The sequence below is a fragment of the Ochlerotatus camptorhynchus genome, unplaced genomic scaffold (assembly GCF_037179485.1).
Source record: "Ochlerotatus camptorhynchus isolate MF236.1 unplaced genomic scaffold, CSIRO-AGI_Acam_v1.1 ptg000012l, whole genome shotgun sequence".
Lineage (NCBI taxonomy): Eukaryota > Metazoa > Arthropoda > Insecta > Diptera > Culicidae > Ochlerotatus > Ochlerotatus camptorhynchus.
This window is the reverse complement of record NW_027040504.1, coordinates 1-19,028: the sequence shown is the minus strand read 5'-3', so window position 1 is coordinate 19,028 and position 19,028 is coordinate 1.

The following is a 19,028-nucleotide window of genomic DNA, read 5'->3' as shown; positions in this document are numbered from 1 at the left end:
CCACACACAAATCAATTTATATCACAACATTTCAATACATTTTCAGCTCTCGTAAGTAATAAAACTGGTTGAGAATATCACTCTGTTCGGAGTTTTTAGCCGCCATGACTTCTAAGGTTAAGATGGGAAGGTTGCACTGACGATCATCAAATGGCCTGATTATGGCATTTATTGAATGGAATTACCTGATAATACACACTAGACGTAAAACTCACAGTTACTGTTTGAATATTTTATGTTTATTTTAATTGTTTAACAACGTTTTCACAAGTAAATCATGGACCCAACTTTAGGGACACATTTCTTTTCTATGTTCCTAACTTTGGCCCATGAAATTCATTTGACAGCATATAGCAATAAGAGTAACGTCAACAATGTGGTTTGCATTTGGATGATAAGGAACGAACAGGAAGGGAGATTTTTTCTGCCAAATATGTATAATGAACATCACAATGTTTTGATTTAGATATTCTGCGGTCGAAAGACGATAAGCGAAATTTTTAATTTTTAATTTTTAACTTGAGTGATTTAATGTAGTTTTCGTAAAATTTTCTCTAAGAAATGTTTTGAGGAATGAAGAGTATTAAGTTAACAGTGATAGTGATAAAAAAAAATACATAAGAAAACGTTACCAAGAGCGTTTTTTTTGAGAATCAAACAGGATAGGACGAAGTTGCATCCATAAATAGACCCAATTTGGGGACAATAGACCGATATTACATACATTTCCCTGGTGAGTTTTTGTCTTAAAAAAAGTAAGTTTTTCAACTTTTTGGTTCCTGATAGCAAACGACATGATAAGCATATCTAAGCATACCATTTAGCAGTAGAATATCGTTTGCAGGTAAATTAATTGATGAGTTATGATTAAAAACGTAATCTATGGCTGCATATTAGACCGAGGTTAGGGACGTATACCCTATATAGAGGGTAGGTGTACTGGCTCACCCACCCTAGGTCCATAAAATACTTCTTCAAAATAGATTTTCACAAGGGACAGGTACGCCACTGGGACCTCCCTTAGCTCAGTCGGTGAAGGCGCAGCTACAAAGCAAGACCATGCTGGAGGTGGCTGGGTTTGATTCCCGGTCCGGTCTAGGATTTTTTCGGGTTGGAAAATTTCTTGACTTCCCTGGGCATACAAGTATGATTGGACTTGCCACACAATTATACTAATGCAAAAATGGTACGGGCATCGAAAGCTCTCAATTAATAACTGTGGAAGTGCATCTAGAAAACTAAGTTGAGAGCACGCAATAAGCTAACATGCCATACGCAATAAGCTTGAAATGCGAGGAAGAAGAAGAAGGTACGCCAAAATATTTTCGTAGGGAGCATAAAAAAGTGAAAACGAGTCATTCAAAGCTAAGCCCAAGCGTAGGTTCGCGGTTATGCTCCCTATTGTTATTAGTAGAAAGAAAGATGCAACTTCCCTGGTTTTTCAGCAGTTTTGCGTTCAATATGCTTCCAATCAGCTCAAAATGAAAATTAAAATGAAATATTGTTACTGAATAAAAAAAGCTGAATTGATTTAAAAAAGCTACACAAGCACTTAAGCCCTTAGTTATTGCTTGGAAAGTATTTATTTTAAATTTGATGTGTTGACTAGAATTTAGGTTTGTGGCTTAGGGTTGGACTATTACTGATATAGGGTGCTGGTAGGTGTTTTTTGGGCACCCACTGATATAACGACGGTGCGGCTTCTACCAGCCTGTCAGAACATCTTTTCGGTGACCGTCTCACAACAGTGAGAACCTCACATTAGAGTGCCGTAAAAGAACTGGGCACATTATGTAGAGTGAGCACTGACCATCCCATTGATGATTAAATTTGTTTTGACCATAATTTTGAGTTTTAAGAACGCATCTTCATGCTAAAGTCTAACCGATCGGAATCGAATGAAAACAAAAATTAATCACAGACACAAACACACCCACATCTAGAGAGAAATATTATTGTACTAAAAATTCTGACCCGCAATGTACATAGTCAGTATGCTGTTGGTAAGACTGACAGCCATATGCAATCCTCCGGAAATAAATAAAATGAATTTATTTTTCAATTCATTTATGTTTCACACCGTATTAACATAAAAATATGAAGTACTTATTACTGCTGTAATTTTTTCTACTTACTACTGACTTAAATTGATTTTGCGAATATTACTTTTTTATTTTAACACTACAGATTTGTGACATCAATTTGTTAATTTTCAGAAAGCGCGTATATTTATTCGAAGTAAAATGTTTCGTTTCACCATAAAACTTGAAGCGTTTGAAAAAACGGAATAGACATCAATTCTTTGAAGTCATTAATTTCATATGTTTATTCTAATTGCTTTTTTCTACGATTGTCATCTACGATTTTTCAGTCCAAATAAAAACATCAGTATTTTTTTTCCGCATAACCACACCAAAAAATCCAATACATATATATGGTTAACCAAAATGTCGTTCATATGTATCCGAAAACATCACTGTACTGTTTTAACGATGTCAGTTAAATATTACAGTTAGGTCAGTCAAAACCGCATTTGCAACTTGTGTCATTAAAATATTATGTTACATGAAACTTATTTGCAATACCTTTTGCAACAAACATAAGTTGCAAAGAGACTCCACCTTCTGCGCTTTTTAAGGTACAATGAAGTTTTATATGCGATGCGTTGTCCATAAATTAGACCTTCATTTAGTCACACTAAGGTTGTTGATACTCGCTGAGAAACAAATGGTGTTGCTTGGGGAACCCGTCATAATGTGGAGCGATATAAACAGAAGCGAAGGCAGCAAGCCCATCTTTTCCGGGATGAGAAGCGCCGCCTGGAAGGGCTGGAGTGCGGAGAAATGGAGCAGCTGTATCGTTCTCAAGAAACACGCAAGATCTACAAGAAACTCAACGCATCCCACTAAGGCTTTGTGCCGCGAGCCGAAATGTGTTGGGATAAGGAAGGGGGTATCTTAACGGACGAACGTGAGGTGATTGAAAGGTGGAAGCAGCACTACGATGAACATCTGAACGGCATAGAGGCGGAGGACCAAGGCGGCAGGATGAATGGCTTCGTCTGTACAGCGGATGAGGGGGACGTGCCAGCTCCCACGATACGTGAAGTTAAGGATGCTATCCGACAGCTTAAGAACAACAAAACAGCTGGGAAAGAAGGTATCTGAGTGGAACTTATCAAAATGGGCCCGGATAAGTTGGCCACTTTTCTGCACCGACTGATAGCCAGGATCTGGGATGCAGAAGAGCTTCCGGAGGAGTGGAAAGAGGGAGTAATATGCCCAGTATATAAAAAGGCGACAAATTAGAATGTGAGAACTGTCGAGCGATCACTATTCTTAACGCAGCCTACATAGTGCTTTCCCAGATCATCTTTCGCCGTTTATCGCCGCTAGCAAGCAGATTTGTGGGAAGTTATTGGTTTAGTGGACGGGTGATCGACAACGGACCAAATCTTTACGTTGCGGCAGATCCTCCAAAAGTGTCGTGAATATCAAGTCCCTACGCACCACCTATTCATCGATTTGAAGGCTGCCTATGATACTATTGACCGTGAAGAGCTATGGAAGATTATGGACGAGAACAGCTTTCGCGGGAAGCTGACCAGACTGATCAGGGCTACGATGGATGGTGTACAGTGCTGCGTGAAGATATCGGGTGCGTTATTGGACTCGTTTGAAACTCGCAAAGGACTTCGACAAGACGATGGTCACAGTACACCAGGCTGAAACGGGGAAGCAGAGAAGGTTGGATTAAAGGTGAATACGTCGAAGACAAAGTATCTGTTAGCTGGAGGAACCGAGCGGAATAGGGCTCGCATAGGCAGAAGCGTGACAATCGACGGGGATGAGTTCGAGGTGGTGGATGAATTTGTGTACCTCGGATCATTGGTGACGTCGGATAACAACTGCAGCAGAGAAATTCGTTGGCATATTATTTCCGGAAGTCATGCTTACTACGGACTCCACAAGACCCTAAGGTCGGGTAAACTTCACTTCCATACTAAATGTACCATGTACAAGACGCTGATAAGACCGGTAGTTCTATACGGGCACTGGGTGTTTTCGAACGACGAGTGCTTAGGCCTATCTTTGGCGGGGTATGTGAGAACGGTGTAGGGAGGCGAAGGATGAACCACGAGCTGGCGCAACTCTATGGCGAACCCTGTATCCAGAAAATTGCGAAAGCTGGACGGGTACGATGGGGGGGGGGGCACGTTTTAAGAATGCCGGAATACAATCCTGCAAAAATAGTGTTTGCCTCGAATCCGGCCGGTACAAGACGAAGAGGAGCACAGCGAGCAAAGTGGTTAGACCAAGTGGAGTAGGATCTTGGAAATGTGGGACGGTCAGGAAATTGGAAACAAGCAGCCACGGACCGAGTGAATTGGCGTAACATTGTGATGCAGGTGCAATCCTGAGGGATGTCGAACCAGGATAAGTCAGGCCCATCCATACCAATTTAAGGTATCGAGATATTCGTTCCTGCTCGGGAATAGTTCAAATCACGGTGACGTCACTCATTTGATTTCACAGATACTGTAACCTTTGTGTACATAATGGACTTATAGTTGACCACGCCCAAGTGTATGATTGACTCTAACAAAGATTACAGTTGTTTAAGCGGTTAGTACGTAGAATCATCATGCTGTGAACTGTGAACAATTGCATGTGGAAGTGCAAGTCGACCTTGGACAACAAACAGATCACTAACAAGAATTCCTTTCACGGAACTAACGTACCCTGATTGAATTTTTTGGTAGGCTTCTAGACCCTTCCGGCTATTGACTGGGTTTCCGGTAGTAAATGTTGAAGGGATGTCCGTTCGTCTTAATCAATTGAATTGATTGCACCGATTTTCTCTTTGTATCTCCGTTTAACATCATCGGGTATTCCATGAATGAGGCCACTCTTGATCCCGAATGAAGAATTGAGCAGCATTGTTATTCAAACATATGTTCACTCCACACGAGAAAAAAAAACCAAGTCCAAAACGTTAACAAAGGCGTCACTATCTGTCAAAACAGGTAGGTTAAATGATTTGGTGATCTGGCATATAGGGGCCACGGCACACTTCGATTGTATTTTTGAAAAACAACCTCAACGCAAAAACACGACGACCACGACAATATACGCCAAGCGCCTGTCGACCTGAAGGCGGAACGCCAGCACACAGCACGCAAAAGAAGAAAAAACGCACACACAGAGCACGGCACGAGTTGAACTGCTAATACCTTGTACAGACATACAAAGTACACTGTTTTTTTTTTGTAATTACTTTATTTGTACAGGCTCAATCGAATAAACTTTACAGAGCCGAGTTATTCTTTGCGTTATACATTAGGGCTTGTTCTTAAACTACGTAGACAGTTTTTTTGGGATTCTTGACCCCCCCCCCCTCCCCCTGCGTAGACAATCGCCCATACAAAAATTTTAAAATTTGTATGGACCGTGGATAATTGTCAACCCCCCCCCCCCCTAAACTGTCTACGTAGTTTATGGACAGCCCCTTATTACTGTCTTATATTTAAAGTTAAAGGAACTGGACCGAGTACTCGCGGTTGTCTCGAGGTTAGTGGAGATTTACAATTTTTTGGATGGGAAAAGGGAAGAAGGAGGTTTGAAATGTGGTTTACGATACAACTATTTAATTAATCCTAAAGCATGAAATTATTTCTATTCATCTTGATAACAAACATTGAAAAAAAACCCACACGTACAAAATACAAACTAAACACAAGGTTAATTAAACTTACAATCTAAGGTTAATATCCTTAAAGTAAACATATATGAGTTTCATAAACTCCAGATCGCGTCTAGCCAAAATATCCCGAACTGGAACATTAGGTTGTCTACCTCGAGCCCGAAGGGAATCATAAAAATGTGATCTGACTCCACGATACTCCGCACAAGACCAAAGGATGTGATCAGCGTCCTGGTAACCTTGTCCACATTCACAGAGATTGCTGTCTCCCAACCCCACACGGAACAAGTGAGCGTTTAGACAATAGTGATTGGACATGAGACGAGACATCACGCGTATGAAGTCTCGACTCAAGTCCAACCCTTTGAACCATGCAAACTTCGACACCTTAGGGATGATTGAATGTAGCCATCGTCCCAAGCTCCCTTCACTCCATTGATGTTGCCAGCTAACGAGCGACTGCTGACGATAAATAGAGAAAAATTCACTATAGGCGATCTGTCGATCATAAATGTCGCCTTCCATAGCGCCCACCTTCGCATGTGAATCCGCCTTCTCATTGCCCAAAATTGAGCAATGCGAAGGGACCCACGCGAAGGTGATGATGAAAGAGCGCACGGATAAAGCACTAAGCAATTCTCGTATTTTCAAGAGAAAATACGAGAAGTGCCTTACCGGCCTAATGGAACGGATAGCCTCGACAGAACTGAGACTATCCGTAAAAATAAAGTAGTGGTGTGGAAGAAGTGAAGCAATAGTTTCCAAAGTGTAGTGAATTGCTGCCAGTTCAGCCACATACACAGAACAAGGAACTTCAAGTTTTCGAGAGGCGCTATGAAATTCATTAAATACACCAAAACCAGCGGACTCATCTATTAGAGATCCATCTGTGAAAAACGTTCTTGCAGAATCAACATGGCCAAACTTTGCAGCGTATAATGACGGAGCAATCATAGGACGATGATGCTCTGGAAGTCCGCGGATTTCCTGCGTCATAGATAAATCAAAATTCACTGAATTGCCGAAATTGGAGAAGACTACACGATTGGGAATATTTCTTGAAGGGCTGACATCCTGTGTTAAATATAGGTAGTACAAAGTCATAAAACATGTTTGAGGATTTAGCTCCAGAAGCTTCTCAAAATTTGCAATCACCAGTGGGTTCATTACTTCGCAACGGGTGAGGAGCCTCAGAGATAACTCTGAAAAACGGACGGATAGTGGCAACATGCCCGCCAGCACTTCGAGACTCATAGTATGAGTCGAGTGCATGCATCCTAACGCGATACGAAGACAACGATACTGGATCCGTTCCAGCTTGATGATGTGCGTTTTAGCTTCCGACTGGAAGCAAAAACTGCCGTACTCTAAAACCGATAAAATCGTTGTCCGGTACAACGTCAGAAGATCTTGTGGATGGGCTCCCCACCACGTTCCGGTAATTGATCGAAGGAAATTGATCCTTAGTTGGCATTTTCTTCTCAGATACTCAATGTGGGATCTCCAGGTGCATTTGGAATCGAACCAGACCCCGAGATATTTAAAAGACATGGAATGAGTGATCGGTTTACCCAAAAGTTGAAGCTTCGGTTGTGCTGGGCTATGCTTCCTAGAAAAAACGACCAACTCAGTTTTCTCCGTGGAGAATTCAATACCTAGCTGAATAGCCCAAGTAGACAAATTGTCCAAGGTATCCTGTAAGGGTCCTTGCAGGTCAACCTCTTTTGGCCCTGTGATAGACACTACGCCATCATCTGCAAGTTGTCTCAACGTGCAATTGTCACTAAGACAATTGTCAATTTCTCTAACGTAGAAATTGTACAAAAGGGGGCTTAAACATGAGCCTTGGGGGAGACCCATGTAGCTAAATCGAAAAGCTGTAGAGTTTCCATGAGAAAAGCTCATATGTTTTTCTGACAGCAAATTGTACAAAAAATTATTCATTAATGGAGACAATCCACAAGCGTGGAGTTTCTCTGAAAGAACTTCAACGGATACTGAATCAAAAGCCCCCTTGATATCCAAGAACACAGAAGCCATTTGCTCTTTCTTAGCAAAAGCCAACTGAATTTCCGAGGAAAGCAACGCGAGACAGTCGTTCGTTCCCTTAACCCTACGGAAACCAAATTGAGTATCTGAAAGAAGGTGGTTCGTCTCAACCCATTTGTCGAGGCGAAAAAGGATCATTTTCTCCATCAATTTCCGAATACACGACAGCATCGCGATGGGCCGATACGAATTGTGATCCGACGCGGGTTTATCAGGCTTTTTAATGGCTATCACCCTCACTCGTCTCCAATCGTCGGGAACAATATTGAGCTCCAAGAACTGATTGTACAAGTTCAACATGCGCCTCTTAGCGACGTCTGGGAGGTTTTTCAGCAAGTTGAACTTGATTCTATCAGATCCCGGGGCAGAATTGCCACACGAAAGGAGAGCGAGTGAAAGTTCGACCATTGAAAAAGGCTGACTGATTTTGTCTACCGAATTCGCGGTTTCGTGAGGAATCAACTGCGACGGCACGGAATCCGGACACACTTTTCGCGCGAATTTAAGAATCCATTGATCCGAGCATTCCTCGCTTTCGTTGTTAGTAGACCGGTTACGCATTCTTCGCGCCGTACTCCAAAGCGTATTCATAGACGTTTCGCGCGACAATCCGTCTACAAACTGCCGCCAGTAACCCCGTTTTTTGGCCTTGATGAGGCTCTTGAGTTCACGTTCAAGAGATGTGTATGCGTCGAAATGCTCGCGTGTTCCGCGTTTCCGAAAAAGTTTAAACGCGTCGGACTTTTTACGGTAAACCTCCGTGCATTGAATGAAGTAATGAAATTGGGTTGTTAGCGGAATGCTAAATAAAACAGCAAAAGGGTTTATCTTCCATTTAATTCCACTTAATTAATTTTGGTATCCATGACAGATACGTATTTCGACTACAATGTGCAGTCTTCATCAGTGTCATTCCCACTAAAGAACTTATCAAAATCAAACCCCCTTAAGTACTCATCCCCTAGGTAAAAAAGTCAAGATCATAGGTATAAAAATGAAACTACAATGTGTTGAATCGGAACCTACCTAACTAATAAAAACCAAAGATTTAAGTAAGCTAAAGGAGAAAAATCTATACAACTCTCTAATAAGGAAAATCCCCAAAGGCTTGGTAGCCATCATAATGAAGTAATGAAATTGGGTTGTTAGCGGAATGCTAAATAAAACAGCAAAAGGGTTTATCTTCCATTTAATTCCACTTAATTAATTTTGGTATCCATGACAGATACGTATTTCATTACTTCATTATGATGGCTACCAAGCCTTTGGGGATTTTCCTTATTAGAGAGTTGTATAGATTTTTCTCCTTTAGCTTACTTAAATCTTTGGTTTTTATTAGTTAGGTAGGTTCCGATTCAACACATTGTAGTTTCATTTTTATACCTATGATCTTGACTTTTTTACCTAGGGGATGAGTACTTAAGGGGGTTTGATTTTGATAAGTTCTTTAGTGGGAATGACACTGATGAAGACTGCACATTGTAGTCGAAATACGTATCTGTCATGGATACCAAAATTAATTAAGTGGAATTAAATGGAAGATAAACCCTTTTGCTGTTTTATTTAGCATTCCGCTAACAACCCAATTTCATTACTTCATTATGATGGCTACCAAGCCTTTGGGGATTTTCCTTATTAGAGAGTTGTATAGATTTTTCTCCTTTAGCTTACTTAAATCTTTGGTTTTTATTAGTTAGGTAGGTTCCGATTCAACACATTGTAGTTTCATTTTTATACCTATGATCTTGACTTTTTTACCTAGGGGATGAGTACTTAAGGGGGTTTGATTTTGATAAGTTCTTTAGTGGGAATGACACTGATGAAGACTGCACATTGTAGTCGAAATACGTATCTGTCATGGATACCAAAATTAATTAAGTGGAATTAAATGGAAGATAAACCCCTCCGTGCATTGTTGATCCCACCAGAGCGATGGTGTTTTCTTACGAATAGACGATCGCGGCACCGGTCGTGTTTGAGCTTGAAGTGCGCTGTCGACGATGAGATTAGAGAGGAAATTATATTCCTCCAACGGCGGAAGCTCTTCCACTGACGATGCTGTATCGTCTATCGCGGATTGGAACTTAGTCCAATCGATGTTACGGGTTAGATCATACGCGACGTTAACGGATTCTGACGAGTTGAACCCACTGGCAATCGAAATTTTGATCGGCAAATGATCACTACCGTGCGGATCCTGGATTACATGCCAAGTGCAATCCAACGATAGTGAATTGGAGCAAAAGGTGAGGTCTAATCTGCTACCATTCGAGGATGGACCAGCCAAACGTGTTACTTCTCCATTGTTAAGGATTGTCATGTTGAAGTTGTCGCAGAGATCATAAATCAAAGTAGAACGGTTATCATCGTACAGTTCCCCCCAGCCTGTACCGTGGGAGTTAAAATCTCCCATGATCAACCATGGAGCGGGAAGTACCGCACATATGTCGAAAAGTTGTTTGCGATTAACAGAGACTCTAGGAGCAATGTATACAGAAGCAATACAAAGGCTCTTACCTTTAATGGTAGCCTGACATGCGACAACTTCAATACCGGGGAATTCGGGAAGATTCACTCTATAGAAGAAATGGCACTTTTTGATCCCCAAAAGTACCCCTCCTCCACGTGAATCCTCACGATCCAATCGAATAATGTTAAAATCGTAAAAAGGGAGATCAATTTCTGAAGAGAGCCATGTTTCACAGAGGGCAAATGCATCGCAATTATTGTTATGGACTAAATACTTGAACGAATCTAATTTCGGAATAAGACTTCGACAATTCCACTGTAGAACAGTGATCAAATCCCCGACCTCGTTTGGAAAATTATCCATCGAAGGAGATGATAGCTGCAAGAAGGGGCCATTTTGAAGTCAATTGCTTCAAGAAGGATTTCACAGTCGGAAGCAATGTGAGGACAATGCTTTTCAGAGGATCAGAAATGTTGAGGTATTTGAGAATACCGTCCACAATGTCATCAAATGAGAACAGCCCAGATGAAGAAGGGGTTTCTGTTCTTAAAATTGGGGCATCAGGGGTTTTGGATGTCCCCGGAAGTGGTGGAAAATCCTGGGTATAGTCAGTTCTGCGGAATCCAGGAGGAGTAGAAGTCTCCTTTTTTCCACCACTCCTTGATTTAGGCAAGCTGATTTGGGGTTCTTTATTTGCAACAATCCGCGAACGGATGCGCTTTCGTTTCCGTGCAGAACCTTCCGGAAAACTGAAAGAAGTTCCCTCCTCAGCCAAGTCAGAGTCAGTCTCGTCATCTGACAAAAGAGAAAAGGGATTTTTGTCATTGGTCGATGGCGTGGCTGTCTTAAGCATTTCTGCAAAAGACCGCCTGGAACGTTCCTTAAGGGAGCGTTTCATTTTGTCCCCGAGCTGTTTGTACGCCGGGCACGACGAGAGAGCATGAGGAGGAGTTCCATTGCAGTACACGCATTTTGGTGCAGTAGCTGCGCAGGCGCCATCCTCATGCTTCTCCCCGCATTTGGAGCAGCGTGCCTTGTTGCCGCAGTGGGAGGCCGTATGTCCCAACCGCTTACAATGCTGGCAGTTCATGACCCGAGGTACAAACAACCGCACAGGAAGACGAAGTTTTCCCAGCTCGATGTATTGAGGAAGGGCAGATCCAGAAAAGGTCACCCGAAACGAGTCTGTGGGGGTAAAACTCTTTTTACCCTCGCTGAGCGATACTGACTTCATTCTATGAACGGCCAGTATCTTTACCGGAGGAAGCAAGGGGTTCTTGAATCGGCCAACCGCTTGCTTCTCCAGTATCTCGGGGTTCAGACTCGCCTCAGTGACCACGCCTTCGATCTCCACATCAGAGGCTGGAATGTACACCCTATATTCCAGTGTGAAAAATTGGGAAACAGCAATTTCATTGGCCTGTTTCAGGTTAGCGACGGTCACACGAAGTTTGTTGTGCCTAACCTTCGTTATTTCGGTCACGGCAGAGAATCGCTTTGTCAGATCATCAGATATCTGAACAACATTCAAGGGTTTGTTTTTGGGCTGAAAATAGACAACCCATGGGCCAGTCGAGTCATTCGGGTAGGCCCGCAATCTGGAGCTTTTCTCAGCCTGCTCATTGACAGACTGAGACGACGAACCATGGATGACATCATCATTTTTCTTAGATGAATGGTCATCCATGTCGTCTTCTGACAAAACATCCATTTTGTTCAACTAGTGGGAGCGCAAAACGCTCTCCCACTGAACACACAGACACAATACACAGAAAACACTACAAACACAGAAATACAAAATGAAAATTTAACTAATGGGGGAGGAAAAGAAACAAAAAAAAAACAAAAACTTATCTGATAATTCTATACTACTACCACCGAGCGTTATATGTGTAGGCGTTTACACAGATGGCTGGGAAGCGACGCGCAGCGTGGATGACCTTCGCTGTGGTGCACTTGATCGAGGCGCGGCACTCAGCGCACACAGGCGCACGATGAATGATGAACGATGTAGATGTAGAAACGGGTGCTCACACTCGATGATGATGATACGTGAGCGGGTATGCGTAAGCGCGTATGCGTGACCACGCAACGATGATGCCCAAATTTGTTTGCGAATTTCCAATAGCACGGATTAATCTTTCCGAAAATGACACTTTCTACTAAAAAAAAAACTCACTTTTCGATCAATTTACCGGGAACTATGCCAGGAGTCAGTTAGTGAGAAAAAAACTGATAAATTATATCAAGCGAATACCGAAAAAACTTCCAAAACAACGGAGCGCGAAACAAGTCGACCGTACTTCTTGCTAGGACGCAGTGGGATCTATGTTGTGGCTTTTGATGAAGGTGATCGATTGGTGATAAAATTATTGAAATTGGACCAGGGGCAGCTGAGTTATTAACGTTCAAAATCTTTCTTAATTTGTTACATGTTCCATTTTCGGTTTTCACAAAGTGTACCCCCCATATAGAAATCAAAGACGTAGTCCTACGTCAAAACATCCCCCTTTGAATAAAAAAAAAAAAAAAAAAAAAATCGAATACGAAATTTTTGAGAATTTTTTTTTAATTTTGACATTGCTCAATGGTGCAAACATTATCGCACATACAGTATACATTGGCAATATGAGAAATTTGTGCCTTCTATTACTTTGACTAAAATGTTTTTTTTTAAATTAAATTATGGAATAATAAGATATTATCATGACTTCTGATCGCCTCTTTGCGAAAAGTGCGTGAGATTATTGACAAAATCGCCTATTGCGACTCTCATGTAGCAAAATTGGCAGGTACTATGTGTCAAACACAATTTTCAAAATATTTTGTTGTTGCTTACAAAAACAAAATATTATCATAATATCTTATTATTCCCTATTTCATAAAACATTTTTTTTAACCAAATTGAATGAAAGGCACCTTGCTTCTAGGACTTGAGCATCTTTTACGATGATTCGAAATCATAAACAGTTTCACTTTGCTTTAATTTTGGTGTGAAATGCTCCCTTTACATCAGAACTACATGAACCTGATATTAAAATGTTTGAATTACTTACTAAAAAGTAACATTCATTACGTCCCATTTCATTGCAACCTTCACGTTGCTAATCCAATTACAGAACCATTGACCCGAAAGCAGCACTCTAGCGATTTAATAGCCCTGCATATCGATCTCGGTCACCTGGCTCATAAAACTCCCGGGCAAGTGTTAGTCCCTCGCCACCGGCCAGAAGGAAATAAATTGCACTCCCAATCATAAAAACAGTGTGCACACACCTTGAATCATTATTATCCCCGGTGGTGCACACGAAACCCCAAAACGAACATTCCATTCAGCAGGATCACTCGCCAAAACTAGCTTGTTTATTTCTTCATTACCACGTCGATCGCTAAGAAGCCGGTAATATTCCCCACCCCTTGTTACTTCAGTAACCACCGCAGATCGTATTGAATGTGTGACACGCTGGTGTCACACAGTTTGAAACAACCGAACCGAGTGGAGATTGCGGCAACAACGACGACGACGACGACGACGCGGGGTAGTTATGTGTGCGCGTTTTCGCAGATTTATAACTCGATTTATATTTATGCTCCTTTGGAATATCCCCCGTTTCCCCTCCCGGCCCAGACACGGTCAAAGCACGGTACATGTGAACGGTTTCGGTTTACAACAATCTCTGCAGGTGAGTCAGGTGGAGTCACATGTTCATGAGGCCCTCGAAATCTCCCACTCTGGGGGCTTTCTCGAGATTGGGAACCGAACGCCACCACCACCACATACCGCTTCGGTAAGGGCGAGTATCGTGACACAACAACAATAATAATAATAATAATACTTAAGGTTTATTTAGCAACATACCTGGCGCCCTGCGGGTGGTTAGCAGGTTGGAAAATTTATAATTTTCAACCGAGATTTATGGCGACTGGAGAGGTACAGTTTTGCGTGTGTGATATATGAGTGTGAATGTGTGTACATGAGTGTGCACTTGGTGCTTATTCTCACTGGGGAGTTGTTATTTCTAGTTCAGGTGATGGTGCTTTTTGCGACGGGAAGCCGGTTCATGATGGTTCTGTTTCCCGTCAATGCAAAAGTGGCTTTGATTTATTGGAGAAATGAGCTAGGTGATGGTGAGGATCTTAAATTTTCAGTGTAATACACTTCGCAATGAAGCAAGTTTATTATGCAGACTTCGTGTCTGTCATATAGAAGTTTATATGGAACGTTCATCTCACCTCCCATAGCTCAGTCGGTAAAGGCGCAGCTACAAATCAAGACCATGCTGGAGGTGATTGGGTTCGATCCTAATTAGGTCTGGGCATTTTCCGGGTTTTAAAATTTTCTCGATTTCCCTGGGCATATAGAGTATGATTGTACTTGCCACACAATTATACTAATGCAGAAATGGTACATGCATAAAAAGCTCTTTTTTAACTTTTTATTTGTTCAAAATAAATTACATTTAATTTTAACCTAGGTGCTCCAGATACTACATTAACTTACCAGCCTTAATGATATATATCTAAGTGTTTTTACATTGTTTCTGCCTTGGAATTTCAGTATTTTGAACAGATTTTTTATAACCTGCATGTCAGTATAACTATTTGCATCTTAAAACTTAAAACTAAAACTAAATCTTATCTAAGTATGAAGGGAATTCTTCGTTGCAAATGGGGATTGCAACGATTTTTGCCTGAAATTATTAATTATTTTGTTGGACATTTGTTCTCAAGTCTCAACATTCGAAATTCTATGTACTTCGGTAGTAGTGTACCAGGGAGGCATCTTCAAAATCATTTTCAGAACTTTGTTCTGAATCCTTTGAAGTGCTTTTTTCCTGGTAGTGCAACAACTAGACCATATTGGCGCAGCGTAATGCATGGTCGGTCTAAAAACTTGTTTAAATATGAAGTTTATTCGTCAGGCAAAGTTTGGATTTCCTGTTCATCAGAGGATACAAACATTATTTATATATAGTTGTTACATTTGGCTTGAATGCCCTGAATGTGATCTTTAAAAGTTAATTTTTGGTCAAATAATAATCCAAGATATTTCACTTGGTTTGTCCAGGAAATTGGAACTCCGTTCATAGTGACTATGTGACTACTACTAGGTTTCAAAAACGAAGCTCTAGGCTTGTGTGGAAATGTTATAAGTTGAGTTTTGGAAGCGTTGGGAAAAATCTTCCATTTTGTAAATAAGAAGAGAAAATATCTAAACTTTTCTGCAGTCTGCTGCAAATAACACGAAGACTTCTTCCTTTAGCGGAAATGCCTGTGTCATCAGCGAACAGAGATTTCTGGTAACCCTGAGGCAACTCAAGGAGGTACGAAGTGAAAATGTTATGCAATATAGGCCCAAGAATGCCACCCTGAAAACTTCTGCTCTAACAGGTAGTCTATTAGATTTAGAATTTTGTTAAATTACCTGCAGAGTTCTGTCAGTTAAATAATTTTGAACTAATTTCATAATATAGAGTGGAAAATTGAACTTTTTCAATTAAGCAATCAAACCTTCATGCCAAACACTGTAGAATACTTTTTTTATGTCTAGAAGAGCAACTCCAGTTGGGCAGACTTCAGATTTGTTTGAACGAATTAAATTGGTAACTCTTAAGAGTTGATGAGCAGTTGAATGCCCATGGCGAAATCCAAACTGCTCATCTGCTCATTCGTATTGATGTGAAGCATCATTCTATTTAAAATTATCTTTTCAAAAAGTTTACTTATTGAAGAAAGCAAACTTATTGGACTAGAAGCTTCAGCTGGATTTTTATCCGGCTTCAAAATCGGAACAACTTTTGCATTTTTCCGTTAATCAGGACAGTATGCCAAATGGAAACATCTGTTAAATAATTTTGCTTGGAGTTTTTTTTATGAGGATATAGAAAATTCCATCATCACCTGGAGCTTTCATATTTTGATTTTTTTAGTTATAAATCTTAATTCGCCCAAACCAAAAATATTTTTCCGAGAGAAAATATTCAGATCATCCCGAGCAGCCTGATTCTCAATAGGACTAGTAAGACCCAAATTGAAATTATGGGAACTTTTGAATTGCTTAGCAAGTTTCTGAGCTTTTTCCAAATTTTCGATCACCTTCTGTAAGCGCTGGAAAAGGCTTTTGAGGTTTTTCCAAAAAAAAAAAACTGCGAGTTTCCAAAAGGGTTTGGAACTCGGGTCTAATTTAGAAACATTATTTTCAAAAGTTTTGTTGCTCAGGCTAGAAAATCGCTTTTTAATTTGTTTTTGCAAATCCCACCAGAAAACTTTCATGGCATGATCACGTGTTCGTTGATATTGTCTCCTACGGACATTTTTAAGATGGACCAAGAGCTGAAGATCGTCGTCTATTATAATTGAATCGAATTTAACCTCGCATTTTGGTACTGAGGCAGCTCTTGCTTCAAATATAGAAATAGTCAGAGATTCAAGAGCATAATTAATATCATTTTTGGTTTGCAAAGGAATGTTTGGATCGAAGTTATATTCCATAAATGTTCAATATTGCTCCCAATCACCTCTTTGGTAGTTGAAAAGAGAACTGTTGGGATTAGAAATTATTTCTTGGGATAAATATTTCAAAAATTACTGGAAGGTGATCAGAACCGAAGTCAGCTTGGGTAGATAATTGGCTACAAAGTTGGCATAAATCAGTTAAGATCAAATCAATAGTTGAGGGATTGCTTGCTGAAGAAAAGTATGTTGGGCTGTTTGGATATTAAATAGTGTAACAACCTGCATAACAATCATCAAACAGAATATTACCATTGGAATTGCTTTGAGCATTATTCCATGAGCGATGCTTTGCATTAAAATCACCAATAATAAAGAATTTAGACCTATGACGGGTAAGTTTCTGAAGGTCACCCTTGAGAAAATTCTTTTGCTGGCCTACGCATTGGAATGGCAAATAGGCAGCTATAAACGTAAGTTGTCCAAATTTTGTTTCAACAGAAACTCCCAGGTTTCAAATGAAGAAAGAATTTTATGTTTGATTCGTCTATGAACAATGATGGCAACGCCACCACAGGGTCCATCAAGACGATCATTTCTATAAATCAAATAATTTGCGTCCTTTTTAACCTTATGGTCAGGTTTAAGGAACGTTTCAGTTATAACGGCAATATGCTCGCTATGAACTCTCAAAAAGTTAAATAGCTCGTCTTCATTATCTTTAAGAGATCGAGCATTCCAAATTAAAATATTTAAAGCTTTAAAATCCATTACTGAATTTTAAAGTCATGACAATATTATTACCAAATTTTACTCCAGTTTGAATAGCATCAAACATGGAGTTAGATTCAAGCATATCAGAAATCATGTCAATTAATGATTTATGTAAAAATTCTATTTAAGGAGCAGACATGGTTCCTAAGTCAGAATTGTCAAAATTTCCGTTAGAATTACGTTGGTTAGTATTTTGATTTCTACCCGGTGCAATAGCAGCATAGGTAGCTCCATTAACTCGCTGAACACTGTTAGCAGCGAGGGGAGTAGGTATAGATGAAAAATTTGAAGCAGGGGTGATATTTGTACCTATGGGTACGAATGTAGAATTTGTTCCTCGCTGACCGTTGTTAACAGCAGAGGAATTTGTACCTGACCGGAAACGTGGAGCGTTTCCTACCTGGCGGTTAGAACGAGATTGTAGGATCACTTTGCGAGTCTTACATTCCCAAAAATTGGATTTGTGGTTTTCACCACAATTTGAACATTTAAATTTCTTAGGATCTTCCTTCACAGGACAGTCGTCCTTTGCGTGAGAGGAATCACCACAATTCATGCATTTAGCTGGCATGTAGCAATTTTTAGTTCCGTGACCCCATCCCTGGTACTTACGGCACTGAGTGAGGTTCCTCAGTCTTCCTGAAGTGTTCCCACTTCACTCGGACATGGAGCATAAGGCTAGCTTTTTCTAAGGCCTTAAGGTTGTTTAGTTCACTAGACTTGAAGTGAACAAAATAAAAATCATTAGAAATCCCGTTGCGCGAATCGCCAGGACGGGATTTCATTTTCATTTTGATTACTTGGAGTGGCACAACTCCAAGTAATTTTGCCGCTTCTCTTTAAGATACTTGAGAAGACATTCGAATCCGTCTAAGATGTCAGCCAATACACTGAATTCACCCTGACGTCCAATTTGTAGTGAAAACTTGAAATTAAGCTGGGAAAGTTTTGTGGAGTTTTGCCTGGTTGATGGATCATTATCATCATCCGTGAACAAATCAAATTGATTGCTCAAATTAATTTCATCAGAAGGGGGATCAAGCGATTGCCCTTTTCTTTTGCGCTCAGGTGCCTTGGCGGCAGTATTTGTTTATCCAAATCGACCTCCAAGCAGATTACTGTAATAATCTGAAGGATCGAAGAGGATTTTTCCTAATCGATATCCAAGAAGGATACCCTCGAGTAGGGTCCAAACAAGGATCGAAGAGGAATAAGATTCGAACATGGTAGAAGTTTTACAGGTTGAGCACTGAAAAGTGCTGTTTAAATTTGTTAAAGCTTTAGGTAATAGCAACACTTCTTTCAGCGAAAAGCAAATAGATCTGCATGGCAAGAGAGCACGATGCGGACTTATCGAAAGCTCTTAATTAATAACTGTTGGAGTGCATCTAGAACACTAAGTGTAAAGCACGCAATAAGCTAATGTGCGATAAACAATACGCTTGAAATTCGTAGAAGAAGAAGAAGAAGCAGGAGTTGCGGTGACAAGTTTATGTTTGATCCTAATCATATACCAAAAATCTGCTTAATTCAATTGATCATTTTGTCAAGCTTATGAATTCATGTTCCATCAGATGTC